Here is a 15997-nt window from a genome sequence, read left to right on the forward strand (position 1 = left end):
TAATGGTATCAAAATGTAAAAAATATATTTTTTCGAAGCTTAATATCGATTGAGCTTATTTCTAATATTATATAAATAAAATATCAAGAAGATTTTACAGTTTTATACCTTTATTTTATTTATAATTAAAAAATTAACATCGTAAAAATTCTTCATTTATTTTTATACAAAAGAATCATCAACAATCCATATTAAAAAAATTTGTACAGTTTGAATTTTATTTTTTTATAAAATAATGTCACGACAACTATCGAACACATAATTGTTCGAAAGATAATACCCTGTAGCAACACAAAAGACAACATAGAGTTGTTCACGGATTAACCCATGTTACTTGGTTTTTACTTTTTTTGTTGGAAAGGTAAAAGCAATAAATGACCCTAGGAGGCTAGGAGTTCACGCAAGTCAAACTTTAAAAGTTTAAAAATGAAGGAACCAATTCAAACCGGTTCACTGATTTTTGTGAAAACTGTCCGGTTTTTTTTTTCTTCTGGTTTGTATGTATATGTGGTCCTTTATTCGAAGCAAACCGGATTTGGTTCCGGGTCCGGTTTATTCCGGTCCGCTTCGGTTTTAATAACAGTGGATTTACGGCTTTAAATTCTAGTATTAAAAATGTAATCTAAAGCATAGATCTTATGTTCAATTAATACAAGTGCGAGATTTTCATAAAAAAAAAAAAGATAATTATCTAATTATCAGATAAATTCATAAGAGAATTATCATTTTAATGTCAAAAAAAAAAACATTCTAAATCGAAACAAGGTGGAGAAATTTGTTGTAGAAAATTATATAATATAGTGATATGTTCTAGCCCTACTAGTTTAGTATAATTATCATTTGTTGTAGAAAATTATATAATATAGAACTTTTTTATACGCCCACTGTTAGCTCTGTTAATTCACCTATTTCAGTTTGTTCGTTCGTCTTATTTTTCAATAGTTTGTTCACATCCGAGGTTAACATCCTGTAGACATCAACATCTATACCTTAGAGTGGTTATTCAGTTTGACCAGAAATATATAGAGATTCACATGTTTATATTCCACCTCAAATATTGTTTTTGACAACTAAGTTAGGATATATGATATATGTGTCTTAGCAATTTTCTTGGATGAACCGCTAAAGTTGAAAGGTCACGATCGAGAGGAGGTAGTGGCTTATCCTAACTTAATTAGTACTTGTCAAAAACAATATTTGAGGTGGATATGATTTCCCATGTTTATACTCCACCTCAAATATTATTTTTGACAACTAAGTTAGGATAAGCATCAACCTCCTCTCATGACCTTTCAACTTTAGCGGCTCATCCAAGAAAATTGCTAAGACACATATATCATATATATATATGCAAGTTATAGATTTCTGGTCAAACTGAATAACCAGTACTCTAATGTATAGATGTTGATGTCTATAGGATGCTAATCTCAGATATGAACAAACTATTGAAAAATAAGACGAACGAACAAACTGGAATAGGTGAATTAACAGAATGTTTTGATTAATTAGGTACTCTATAAAAAATAATGTTTTAATTTATACTTTTTAATATTTTAACTTGTAATTTCAGATACTCTACTTATAATCTTATAATAATATCTCACCATTGGAATAATGTAAGTAATTAATTAATGTTTATTTTATTGGTTACGGAAGGTCATAAGACCAATACTTGTCACTTTTGTCTGCGCATGCATCATACTTAGAAAAAGAAATATTATAACGTCCTCTTTCCTGTCATTGGTTTGACCCAGCATTTTTTATACACGTGCTGTAAGCTCCTGTTAAGTCACTTATTATAGTTTGTTGGTTCGTCCTTTTTTTTTAAAATAATTTGTTCATATCTGAGGTTAACATTCTGTAGACATCTAGACCTATATATACCTTGAGTGGTTGTTAAATTTGACTTGAAATATATAGAGATTCAACGGTTCAAAGAGTTAAATTTCACCTTAAATTAACCACCCTAAAACAAGAAAATAATTAAATCTGCTACCAAACCTGACATAACCTATACATCCCAACATATTTGAGGTTGACAACCTTTAGATTTCTGCTACCAAGCACGACATGCTAGCACAATACTAATTGGGTTTAAATAGCTAATTATATTTAAACCCATCAACTAATTGAATACTTGATGAAAAAACAATACTTTGACTTATGTTTTCCAATGCTCTGACTTTTAATTTCTGATATTATAACTTATAATTCTAGTTACCAATCATAATTCAAGAAATTTATTTTAATTTTAACTCTAAATTTAATTCAAATTACAAATGAAACTTTCCAAGGGGAAAAAAAAAAATTCAGGGGAGACAAAGTCAATCTGGACCAATAGATCTCCGCCCTTAAGAACATGGCATAACACAACACATCTTGTTAGGCGTGCCTAAACCGTGTTGTGTCTGATTTTGTTTTTTAAATCAACATGTTAAGGACAACAATTCAAGGCATGGTTACAGCACGGTACGGATACAATACATATATGATACGGTACAACACGTCTAATTTTCAAATTTTTGAACATACTTTTATCTTGTTTCAAAACACAAAAATATATACTACAAAATATTAAAAAAAATCTAAAACTAATATAATTTATTCTGACTTTCTAGATATTTTTTTCATATTTTTTTGAACATTTACACAATTTTTATGTAATAAATTACACAAATCTAAAACCAAAATTGGCACAACAAGTCTAAGTACTGGCATGGTACGTCAAAACAAATTGTACCAAATCGTGTTGTGCTGTTAAATGTGTGGTGTTCAACTTCGGCACGACACGGTATGTTCAGAAATTTTGACATTTTGTTACATCACGGCTTTGTTCTGAGCACACCTAAATACGATAAGTCGGAACACGTCACTATACATCGATCCGCAATACACTAGGTACTTTTATTAATCAAGACAAAAACTGATTATACTCATCAATTCATACCAGTAGATAAGCATACATATTGTAGTCATACCAGTACATAAAATATTACACTGAACCCTCTTTAATAAAGTTAGACAAGAAAAAAAATACAGAAGCATGCTATTATTACAAAAAGATGATCCTTTAGGTTATCATGCTCCGATTGGTAGATAGCGAGGCTACATAGTTTTATGTGTCTTTATAGATTTGAATTGAAAGGGAAATCTAGAACAAGTCTCCTTTATGAGAGTAAAAAAAGACTAATTAATCCGTGTATTAGTTCAGTGTGAACTATGAATTCTTGGGGACAAATAAACTAATAAAAACACTTTGAGCTAGCTAGGTTTCATACTTCTCAAATTTGTGGGCTACTACAATCTTTTCTTTCCTCAAAAAATTTCTCATTAGGTAATTCACCTGGCACTTTTTGTTTATTTTATAACACACGAATTGGTTCTTAATTTCCTGAAAAGGTGTAAATAGTTATTGTTTGGGAAAGGTAGATTTGGAATCATACCATTTCCTGCAATAATCAAGCAGCTGCTTCCAGATACCATGAAAACAAACCGCAGATTTGATTCTTCCTAAAAAGGTTTTGAGCCAGCACTACTACAAATTATTTTTTCCATCGCCTCTTTACCATCGGATGTGTTTCCGCAAAGATGACACTTGTCACGAGTGGCAGCGCTGTAATTATGTTGAACTTTTTACCGTATGTTCTGGATAACAAACTGATGGCATTGATGGACCCCCTCCTTTGCCATCGGTTGAATTTCACAAATCGTTAGTACTGGGCGACTCATCTACATCGGTTTGGCTAAACAGACGATGACACTAAGGGGATTACTTTACCATCTAGTTGTTTCATGATCCGTTGGTTTTTGGGTTGATCAACACTGTCTGGTATCCTTACTGAACCGATGTTGTATTTTTGATTGGCACCTATGATAATTAAATAATTGAAATATTGGTCATGCAGGTATATCAATTTAACTAATGGTGTTACTACTACAAAAAACACATTTAATGACTATATATATATATATCCAATTTTATCATTATAAGAAAATAATTATTGAATAACATACATAATCCCAACTCAATAATATGTAATTAATGATCATTAACCATATCAATTGAAATTTTGGTGTTATATTTTTTTAACATAAAAGTTCGTAATTAACCAAGAGAGTAATATATATATATATAGGATTTGGCTAATATGCTATTGGTTGCATAGAGGCCTCCTGTGCTACGGCTCAATATTCGAGTTTTTAAAATCCTAACAGTCGATCCGAACCGTTCATCTTGTTCTCCATATTAATATGTGTTTGGAGACCAAATTTTACATTTTTTGGAAATTTTTTACTTTTTTTTAGATTTATTGAAAAATCGTTGTTTTTCAGACAAATCTGGACCATAAAAAACAGCAATATTCAATAAATCTAAAACAAATAGTAAAAAATTTCCAAAAAAATATAAAATTTGATCTCCAAACACATATTAATATGGAGAACAAGATGAACGGTTCGGATCGACTGTTAGGATTTTAAAAACTCGAATATTGAGCCGTAGCACAGGAGGCCTCTATGCAACCAATAGCATATTAGCCAAATCCTATATATATATATATATATATATATATATATATATATATATATCACTATCTATCTTATTAATTACTAGAGAATACTCATGAATGTTTAAATTAAAACATATCTAATTAAAGTCGACGAAGTTAAACTAATGAAGTTCATAATAATTGATTTCCATACCTACTGGGCCTGGATGAACACTAAAAAAAAAAGATGAACCAACAATAATAATTAAACAACAAAAATATCTTTAATTACAAATATCAATAATTAATAAATAATTAATATTAGGAAAAATTAAGAACTTGTACAGTTTTCATGTTGTACTATCACAAGCTTAGTCAACTTGGTGTAATTATAAATAATGAGATAATTATTTAATATCATGTACATGATATATCAACTCAATAGAAAATTAACTAAATATTAACTTGCTCCTAATTAATATCTTTTGTGTTGTAATCATTAACAGAACAATAATAACACACATTGCATGCACAAATGCATGTAATTAATTCAGATTCTTCATTCAACATTAATTGCTATAATTTCAAAAACACTGGAACATATATCTATATATACATGTACCCATGCCAAATTCAAGAAAATATTAATTGTACATAACATTCATGAATATATATATAGTAAGGCTACCATACATTGCAATGCATAGGCATTTCTGTGCATTGGACTTTAAATCACCGGATTCAAAGTTCAAATGACCGATCCAAACTGTTCATCTTGTTCTCCATATTAATATATGCTTGGAGACCAAATTTTATATTTTTTGGAATTTTTTTACTATTTATTAAGCCACTTTGAAAATCGCTGATCCAACGGTAACAGTAAAATCAAAAGGCACCTTTGGATCAGCGAATTTCAAAGTGGCTTAATAAATAGTAAAAAAAATTCCAAAAAATGTAAAATTTGGTCTTCAAACACATATTAATATGGAGAACAAGATGATCGGTTTGAATCGGTCATTTAGACTTTGAATCCCGTGATAATAATCCAATGTACAAAAATACCTATGCATTGCAATATATGGTAGCCTTACTCTATATATATATATAGGCTGGAAATATTTCATGTTCATGCATGCAACATATATTCATGCATGCATACACAAAATACAACATCCATGCACAAATTAAATACATGTACATGCAACATATGTAATCCATACAAAATATATTAATTAGATCATAAACATATCTAGCTACCTAGTACAACAACAAGCTCTTCTCGACATGTACAGTGTCGAGTCCTGCACATTCAAACTGTACAACTCCCCAATCCCACACACTATAACTATCATTTCCTCCATCATACGTCTTATATGGATGATCGTAATAACCATTCGTTACATGATAGTTCCTAAAAATTTCAATTCTCCTATATCAAGCATCAGATGTTGCATCACTCGCCACACCATGAAATCAAACCTCCAGTACTTGACCTCAACCATCTCCAGATTTGTTCTTGGAGATGCTTGAACCCTCTCTAGGATTGTTGCTAGTAAATGAACAACTTTATCCTCAAGTGGCAATGTTCCCTCAAAGTAATGTAACAAATTAGCAATTAATCAATAGATAAGTAGATCTTAATTTACTTTAACTTACAACAATTAATTAATTGATGCAGGGAATTGAAGCAATATATTATACAAGATGGAAAAATATACATGTTCTTAATCACCAATTCTCATCTTGTACTATTGTGAGCTTTGTCAAGTTTGGACAACTCTTTATAATCCAAGTTTCTATTTGTGAAAAAGAATACGTACAAATGGAAACAGTGAAATTGTGGGAGTCTTATCGGCAAAACTGTTGTTGGCAGTTCCTATATACACACACACACACATGTAATTAGGGATGATAATATACAAATATGAGTCATAATAATTAATTGAATTATATATAAATTCAATTCAGGACACCCTGCATGCATGCAATTAATTAGCACATCGATTAATATGCATATGCAATTGATGGGGGCCTTCGAACTATGTGGGTCAATCATATAAAATTACACCAATTCATACGCATGTACTGGAATATATATTGTTTAAAGATTTCTATCAATTCAAGATATCATGCAGCTGCAAAGTCCAAATCAGCAAAGTCAAAAGTAGCTCAGCCAAAAGTAGCAAGTCAACATCCCTCGGACTTGATTGAGGTAAGTCCACATTACCTTACAATTCAACAAATTCTTATTTGATTCAATGGACATCTAATTTAATCAAATATTTTCTGCTTCATTACATCTGCATGTAGGAGAGTAAGAATGCACTGTCAGCATAAACTATGGTGAGTGACCAGTCATTGTTGCAAAAGGGTATGTTTTTCCCCTCACTGAGGGTCAATCATGTTCTGGTGATATGCTCCTAAAATGTTCCATTACGTCTTGAAAAAATGAATTATTATTATTAATTATGGTTACAAAATTTATCATAATATAATAATGATTATATATGTGTAGAGCTTTTATTTTCTTAGATTCCCTAAACTATAAACTTGGCAACATTATATTCCATATATTAAAAGTATATATATCAAAATTTCAATTGCATAATAAACGAATATTAACTTCAATGTCAATGTTATCGCATTAAACTAAAACACTGAGTTAAAAATCATTTTGATTATTCACAAATAAAAGGTAATGATTGAATTCTACAATAGATTTAAATTTTGCCGAATGCAACATTAACATAATTTTCTGGTGGTACAAAAGAAGTAATGTAATCTAATTATTTTGTTTCTTTCATTTAATAATTGAAGAGACATTTGTGCAGCTTAATTAAGAAATTAATTGGTTGTCATTTAAATATTGCATTTCATACTGAGCAGGAAATACACCAAGCGGTGAGCCAAATGCCAAATGGTAAATCTTCTGGCCCGGATGGCCTACCAGTAGAATTTTTTAAGAATTTCTGGCCGATTATAAAAGAGGATCTCATGAGACTAATCAGAGATTTCCAGTCAAATAAATGTAGCCTGTACTGCTTAAATAGGGCATCTATTATACTGGTCCCAAAAAAACAAAACCCGTCCAAGGTAACGGACTACAGGCCGATCAACGTCATTAATACGGTCATGAAGATAATTACGAAGGTGCTGGCAAACAGACTGCAGTACAAATTACCAAAACTGATTAGCCAAGAACAGACGGGGTTTGTAAGGGGGAGGACGCTTGCGAAATCATTTGTGGTGGCACGAGAATTTGTGAAGTTTTATGATGCCAGCAAAGTACCAACAGTACTATTCAAAGTCGACTTCGAGAAGGAATTCGATACGGTCGATTGGTGTTTTCTCGTCAACCTCCTAATTGAAAGAGGGTTCCCGCTAAACTGGACATCCTTCGTACTCCACATCCTACAATCTTCTACCTCGGTAGTAAAGGCGAATGGGTCGCTCTCACAGTCATTTACACATCGGCGGGGACTATGGCAGGGCGACCCTCTGTCTCCCATGCTGTTAATCATCGTGGCCGATGCTTTAACAAACTTCCTAACGAAAGCGACACCGGCAATGGCAGTACCAGTGGTAGCATACCCGAGGGCCATCCAATTTGCGGATGACACGGTTATAGTGGCCGAAGCACACCCACAAACTCTTAAAGTAATCTCACTGGTGTTGACGCTTTATGAAAACCTCTCGGGATTAAAAGTTAACAAATCCAAGAGCACCTTCGTCCCTGTAGGAACCCCACAGCACCTGGTAACGGTAATACAAACCATCCTGGCTTGTGACCCATCCAACCTACCGATTACATACTTGGGATTGCCGCTGACAATCAGGAAGCCGAGGAAACTGCATTACTAGCCGATGTTGGAGGCTATCCAAGGTAGACTGCAAGGATGGCAGGCAAATATCCTATCATATGGGGGAAGAGTTACACTGGTCAACTCAGTACTTTCCGCAATGCCACTGCATTACATGCAGGTGCTCAGAATTCCAAAGGGAGTGCTTAAGCACATAGACAGAATGAGAAGGAATTTTCTGTGGAAGGGGAATGAAGTGTGCAGGGGGATAAACTGTTTGGTCAATTGGGAAAGGGTATGTTCTCTGAAGATAAATGGAATGCTAGGGATCATTGACCTGGATAGACAAAATGTGGCATTACGGATGAAGTGGCTGTGGAATATGAGAATGGGGAGCCAGGGGAAATTTTCGAATATGATGCTCTCGATTTATGGGACCACAAAACCAGGGGATTTGGAATTCCAACAAGGAATGTCCTTTTTCATTAAGGACCTGGTGCAACTCAAACATTTCTACTCAGCATCGTGCAGGTGGGATACTCAAAAGGGAGCATGGGCTTGGCGCTGGAATACAAAGGGAGAATTCACGTGCTCTTCGGCCTACAGAGCAATGCACGATAGAGGGTACCGATGTAGATACCAAAAGACGCTATGGAAATTGAAGGTGCCAACTAAAGTGCGGGTTTTCTTTTGGCTATTACTGGGGGACAAATTGATGACAAGGGAGGTACTAATGGGGCGAGGTTGTAATGTAGACCCAGAATGTGTTATGTGCGAAAGGGGAACTTTAGAGACTAGAGACCACATGTTGTGGGAATGCACCTATGCCACGAGATTATGGGTAGGATTGCTTGCACAGTTTAACCTCCGGAGACCGACAGGAAACTCGATAGAAGAGGTATGGTTTGAGGGCAGGAAACCTTTGGACAAGTTGACAAGGCAAAGATGGGACCTCACATGGGTAGCAAGGACATGGGCATTATGGAAGGAGAGAAACAGGCGCACTTTTAGTGACGAATCTAGGCCAGTCCCGGTACTCATCAACAGTGCCGCCACAGAGGTTCACTTCTAGCTACATGAGGGGAGCAGTAGACAAGAGGAAAATACATAGCATATAACCAGTAGTGTAGTTTACAGCGAATGCGTTTCTCTATTTATGTACATAGTTAGGGCTTTGTAAATAAATTTTTATTATCAATATATTTGTTAACCGGCTACGCCGGCTGACCCTCAAAAAAAAAAATATTGCATTTCATTTGAAGCGTAAACCATTCACGCATAGGAAATAATTGATTAATCATTAATTATCATTGTTCGAATAGAGAAGTATACGCATTTTACCATTATGCACAATTCTTGATCCCATACAGAAAGCTAGTTTCTAAATGTATAATCTTGCATTAAAATCCAAATTTCAATTCTCTCACAAATGGACGTACAGCTGGCTTGGAAAATTAGTTTCATTCCATTTTGACATAATTACCATTTTCTCTATGAAGCCGTCCAGAATATATTTTGAATAGTAGACAAAGAAATGCTCATTCTTTTCATTCTGCATATCTCTCTCTCTCTCTTCCTTCACAGAAACTAAAATGCAGAATTATACTTTGTTATTTTCTCGTTCCTTCATATCTTCCATCAGAGATCCAAACAGTGGAAATCAAGGTATTCCAAACTCTACATTTAATTTCTGATTAGTATGTAGAATGGGCACCATATCCATATCTTCAAGGATTCAAAGATGAGTAAAACTGCTCACATGTCTCTTTTTGTTACCTAGCAAATAATCCAACAAAGAGAAAATTAGTAAAATCATTTGCCTTATGGAGGGAATGCATTTATTATCAAAGAAAATTGAATTTCTAGTGGTCCATATGCTCCAGCAGATGGCACTAACCACCATGAGCATATCTTAATCTTTGTTGTAGAGGTAAAGTCATGGCAAAATGTTGTATCTCTTCTAAAGATTGCCACCCACAATAATTTTTTTGAAAATTACCCACCCACTACAGAGGGTAGTTGAACACTAGATGGTTGTATTTGTAGATACTATACCTCTTGACCAGTACATGCAGGCCAATAGAAATTGTGGTGTACTTAGTTTACATCATTAGCCCCTTGTTGTTTGGCTTAGTTATTGCTACCTTATTATATGTACTTTTGGAGTTTATAGACTCACAGAAGCTTGGTTTATAGCTTGGTTGTTGTGCTTATTATGTAGTTACTTTGTTGGTTTGTAGTTTATAAATGACATCTAATTGTTTTTTGATACTGCATATCTAAACATATATGTTTTGGTATAACTCATCCTGTAATTATAGTTTTATGATGAATGGCACGGGCCTCGGCCCTTTTTAAAAAAGAAAAATAAGATTAAACATAATTGCACTAATAAAATTAAATTTTATTTTCTAACATTTTTTTCAGGGCCCACAGCAAGTATTTGACTGGAAGTGTGGATACTAAGTGATGAAGAATTTGGATTACATCATCTGTGAAATCGCAAGTGATTTTTTAGAGGAATGCTAATTTGTTTCTATCATGCACTGATTATAAGTTTTTAATTAATTATAAATGCACTGTTATTAATATTTTTTCATTTAAATATGCATTCTCCACTACCACACCTTTCATACATTTATGCAGAATTGCACGAGGTCATGTCCAATGGTGCAGGTAGTTCTTCCAATGGTAGCTTCTATTTTATGGGGAGGATATTTATTTATAAAAGCTTTGGGTACATATATATGATGTACATTTTTGTGAGTACTAGCTAGCTATAACAATTAATGGCTGTGTTTTGAAAGATCCATTTGGTATGTCCTGGGGATTCTCTTAATTGGTTGCAATAGAACATATGTATTCATGAATCACTAGTACAAAAAAACCCTTCACCGACCCTTAATCACCGACTATTTTAAGCAAAGCATCAGTATTGCTCACACTACACTGACTCTTTTATTAAATAACAGTCAGCGTTGTTGTTCAACACTGACGCTTTATAAACAGTCAGTGTTGGTTATCAACACTGACTGTTTTTCAAAAAAGAGTCAGTGTTGAACACCAACACTGACTCTTTTGAAAAAGAGTCAGTGTTGGTACTCAACACTGACTCTTTGTAAAGCGTCAGTGTTGAGTAGCAATACTGACTCTTTAAAAACAGTCAGTGTTGGTACTCAACACTGACTCTTTTGAAAAACAGTCAGTGTTTAGTACCAACACTGACTCTTTGTAAAGCGTCAGTGTTGAGTAGCAATACTGACTCTTTAGAAAACACTGACTCTTTGTAAAGCGTCAGTGTTGAGTAGCAATACCGACTCTTTAAAAAACAGTCAGTGTTGGGTAGCAATATCAGCAGATGATGAAATTTATGATTTTTGTACAGCAAATAATATGAATAAATTCCAAAAAAAAAAATTTCCTACTTTTATACATAACTTGTGACCAAATAATGTTTGTAATTATCAATTTCATATAATTTCATCAATATTTGTTCAAACAAATTGAGCTAATAACTGTGAACCGTTCATTTTCTTATGAATAATCAACGGGTGATCTGCAATCAAATAATTCCTAATTTATTTTAAAATGATCATGTTAGTACCAGGAACCTTAAAAACAAAAAATAATTGGAGTTCCAACAATTGTAAGCTTCGATCCAATGTGTAATGTTTATTGCCTTACGATCTCGTTATATTCCGTCGCTTAGATGGATGTGTAAATGAACATCAAATTAGATAGCATTACATGCATGTTGCATATATGAATTTCGCATAAATTAAGGTGGGTTGTTCTAAATTCAATTTAATTCTAATTGGATTCACCCCAAATGATTTTTGATTGGAAAATGCTGATCAGAGTTGTCCGTGCTAAATACCTACCGAGATCAGAGTTGTGGATTGCGAAAAGAACTTACAACTGTACTTCCTGCTGGAGAGCAATTATGGCGGCAAGAGAAAGCCTGTTTCCGAAATTAATTTGGAGTTTAGGGGATGGAAGAAGGTGTAGTGCGCTGATGCAGCCATGGTTTGAAGGTGCCGTGATTAACTCCGAGCGAACAGCGGCTGAAAGAAAGCTTTGCGTCAGGGACTTGGTGGTGGAGGAGACCGGTACATGGAACGTGGATCTTTTGATTCAGTTCTACGGTCATCAAAACTGCTTGTACATACTGACGAATGTGAAACCGCCAAGGGAAGGGGCATGTGAGGACCGCCTTATTTTCTCTGACTCAACAACTGGAGCATTTTCAGTAAAGAAGGCTTTCAAGCATATCTCTCAAATAAATCAGGGGGTACAAGGTAACTTGGTTTGGAAGTTGGTTTGGAGGAAAGGTTCTATTTTGCCTAGAATAAGAATTTTTCTTTGGAAGCTCATGCATGGGGCTTTGCCGCTGGCAAAAATTATAGCAACTAGAACTTCAAGAGGGGAACCAACATGCGTGGTTTGTAATCAAGGGGATGAAGATGTGCTGCACATGCTGTTCTGGTGCCCTTTTGCAAGAGCCTGCTGGCTGCTTGGACCTTTAGCACTACGCACAGAAGGTTTACCTCATGATATCTCATCAATTTTTGCATGGTTCTATGAAAACTCATCGGAGGAGGCATGGACAACTATGGCAAACACTGCGTGGGCTATTTGGAGATGCCGAAATGAGAAGGTTTATGGGGGCAAAGTTCCAACTTTTGAAAGGTTTGTGGATATCACGAACTCAATAAGCAGAGAGACTAGAATAGCGGCTTCAGCTCATGTTAAAAAGGGGGTTCGGGCAGAGAATGTTAATGTGCAAGAGGGTGGTATAGCTACTGTTTATAGGTGCATGGTTGATGGATCATGGAAGCCACCATGGAGGGGGGGTATTGGCTTTGTGCTTGAGAAGGATGGTGAGCTAAAAGGCTACAGGGCAGCTCCTTGTACGGCATGCTGTCCATTGCAAGCGGAAGCGGTAGCCTTAAAGGAAGCAGTCTTGTTTGTTAAAAGGATGGGGCTTCAATCTTGCACTTTTTTCACAGATAATCAGACTCTAGCTCAGGCATGCACGGCTCAACAACCTCCCCTAGATGTTGATTGGAGAGCATATAAAGAGATACATGAAATTTGGGGATTGCTAAAGGAGAATGAATTTGAGTGTACACATATTGGTCGAAGCCACAATGTGATGGCTGACTATTTAGCCAAGGGGGGTAGTGCACTGGAAGAGGGTTATACTGGATACATGTATCCTACTTTTAAGTTTTGAGCAATTGGTTTAGGCAGGTTAAGCTACGATATCTTTGTAACCTGATGTAAGTGATTTTGAGTAAAGTAATAAAGGCCTACGGGCATGAATGTTTGCAAAAAAAAAAAAAAAAAAAAAAAAAAAAAAAAAAAAAAACCGCGAAGCATGTATCTCCTTCTAAATTTCTCCGCCTTGTTATCTCTCTCCTGCCTCAGCTCCTTGCTCTCTCCCCCTCTGCCTTGCTCTCCGCCTCCACCTTGCACAAACCACCCGCAATCACGCATTCGCTCCCGACCACCAGTTCACACTCCTCCCGCCTAGACCCCTTACCTGACCTAGACCCTTCCTCCCGATAGAAACCCTAGACCCCCGCCTCCCCGCTTTCCCCTGCCTCTCCTCTCCGCCTTCCCCTACGTACAATCACTTCAAAATTCAAGTGAGAGGCTTCGGCAGGTATATGAGGTGTTACTGGTCGATAAAATAGAAGAGGCAAAGAGGGCTGTTCGATTGCTTACAACAAAGTACAGAGATTTCATACATGGCTGCGATACAGAGGCAAGTCAATTTTAAACTCTTCAATTGAGCCAATCTTGCAACTAGATTTTAGTTGAGTACAAATAGCCTTAAAGTAAATCCTTGTTAGTTCGAGACTTACACATTAGTGTATATTGTTCTTATGAAGATTTATACAATTTATCTCATGACCTTTACAGTGCTTATTCCTTCCATTTTGCTGAAATACACAACTGAAGGGTATTTTTGGTCTTTTAACCTGCTTGTCTTGTGATTTTTGCACAGGACAGCCCATAAGTCCAAATTTCTTGTTCTTTATACCAAAATTCTCAGTAGGATGCAACCTATACCCTTGATTTATTTCATGTTTTTCTGTATTTTTTAGCCATGGTTTCTAATAACTTTTATAAGAGGAGAGTTTCAGCCCAGTACCAGTTTTTATTTGCTGACGACCTTTTTTGTAAAATTTGTACAGGGCAGACTACAATTCTGATTTGGGTGTTCTCAGTACCAAAAGTTTCAGGAAAGCACAAGCTATATCCTCGAAAAGTTTCAAAAAATTAGAAGACCTAAATCTATTTTTAATTTGTAATTTTATAAAGGGCATATTCTGGGACAGCAAGGTTATTTACCAGTATATTTTACCTTTTAGAGTTAGAAATTTGAAATGTCACAATAAATTTCAGAAAAATCCAAATGACATGAGGTTTGTTTCTAAATATCCATTATAATGTCTAGTTTTTGTTTCTAATAGAAATTGGTTTTTTTTTGGGTCTTGATGTGTTTTTAGGCCTGATTTGCAGACAGTACCAGCAGCACAGTGTTTGGACTTCCTTTGACTTGATTTTCAAGACGACCCTGTTACATGGATGGGCCAAACGAAGCATCTCTGCTAAAAGAGATTTATCGAAGTGAACCAGAAAAGGTTATCAGGATTTAACATATGCTATTAGTATATACTCTATACTCTATACCATTACTTACATTGTAGTGCCATTAGTATTTAACTTAAGGAATTAGGAGTGACATATATATAATGAGCTTTCAGTCATTGAACATATGCTACAATAAATGTGAAAATAGTTACACTTTTGTATATGATATGATGTGAGACCACCATGATGGACCTTAGATTCGCTTTTTGTCTCGAGATGGTACCATCCTTCCCCCTTTTTTTTAAATATAAAATTGAACTCACACCAGAAGCATGAATATTGACATATGCAGCACTAATCATTGTTTTTTTTTAAAACTAATTTCTTTTAATGTACAGATCATGAGGTAGTGTAGTTCCTGAATACGTATTTTGAACCCATCAAAGACCCAGCAAGTTGAAGGTACATTTTTCTAAAATAAAATTGCAGATCATTGTTCATTACAATCTATTTTATATTACAACTATGTTTAGAGTTAGAAATGTAGGGACAACATGGGACACATCTAATACTTCCAGGTGTACAGTTCTTGTTATGTCCTGTATAACTATTTAATATTTATAAGTTTTGTTCTACCTTTGTACAGATCTTTGATTTACTTAAGATGGTCGGCATGGGAAGGCAGGCGTCCGGTATAAAGCTAGCACCAGAGGAGATTTTTAATTTAGGTGAGATCTATTTGCAGTTTCGGATGTGGCAATGCTAGCACCAGAGGAGATTTTTCAAGGCAAAGGTGATATCAAAGAAGAAAGAGAGCTGAGTCGCTCTGACAGGAAATGCATATTTTGTTACAGTTTATTTCAAATGCATATTTTGTTAATGTGTTATGTAAATTTTGCTATAGTGTGATTTTTTGTAAATCAATATGTTATGTTATTAAATTGCGTTGTCTTTTGATTATGTTGTCTACATTATTTTGCATGATATTTTATTTAATGTCAATGATTGTCGTATAGTAATATATATGGCTAGCAAAAATATGGAGGCTAGTCCAAATATAATAGAACCATGCCAAAAATTTTATATCAACACCGACGCTTTGGGAAA

At 34.7% G+C, this 15997-nt stretch overlaps 1 protein-coding gene and 1 long non-coding RNA gene across 5 annotated transcripts in view; one reads left to right on the forward strand and one right to left on the reverse strand.

The window, feature by feature from the left end:
• Positions 1–15997, reverse strand: part of LOC144560520 (putative laccase-9) — a 54831-nt gene that overhangs the window by 12631 nt on the left and 26203 nt on the right. The window lies entirely within an intron of this gene.
• LOC144560960 (uncharacterized) lies at positions 13719–15847 on the forward strand. Of its 2 annotated transcripts, XR_013513522.1 has the most exons (4): positions 13719–14061; positions 14823–14940; positions 15289–15352; positions 15537–15847. It is a non-coding gene; the product is annotated as an uncharacterized LOC144560960 (long non-coding RNA). The 2 variants fall into 2 exon arrangements; XR_013513521.1 differs by lacking the exon at positions 13719–14061 and having other exon boundaries at positions 14155–14940.

The sequence above is a fragment of the Carex rostrata genome, chromosome 10, assembly GCF_964058835.1.
Source record: "Carex rostrata chromosome 10, lpCarRost1.2, whole genome shotgun sequence".
In the NCBI taxonomy this organism is placed as follows: domain Eukaryota; kingdom Viridiplantae; phylum Streptophyta; class Magnoliopsida; order Poales; family Cyperaceae; genus Carex; species Carex rostrata.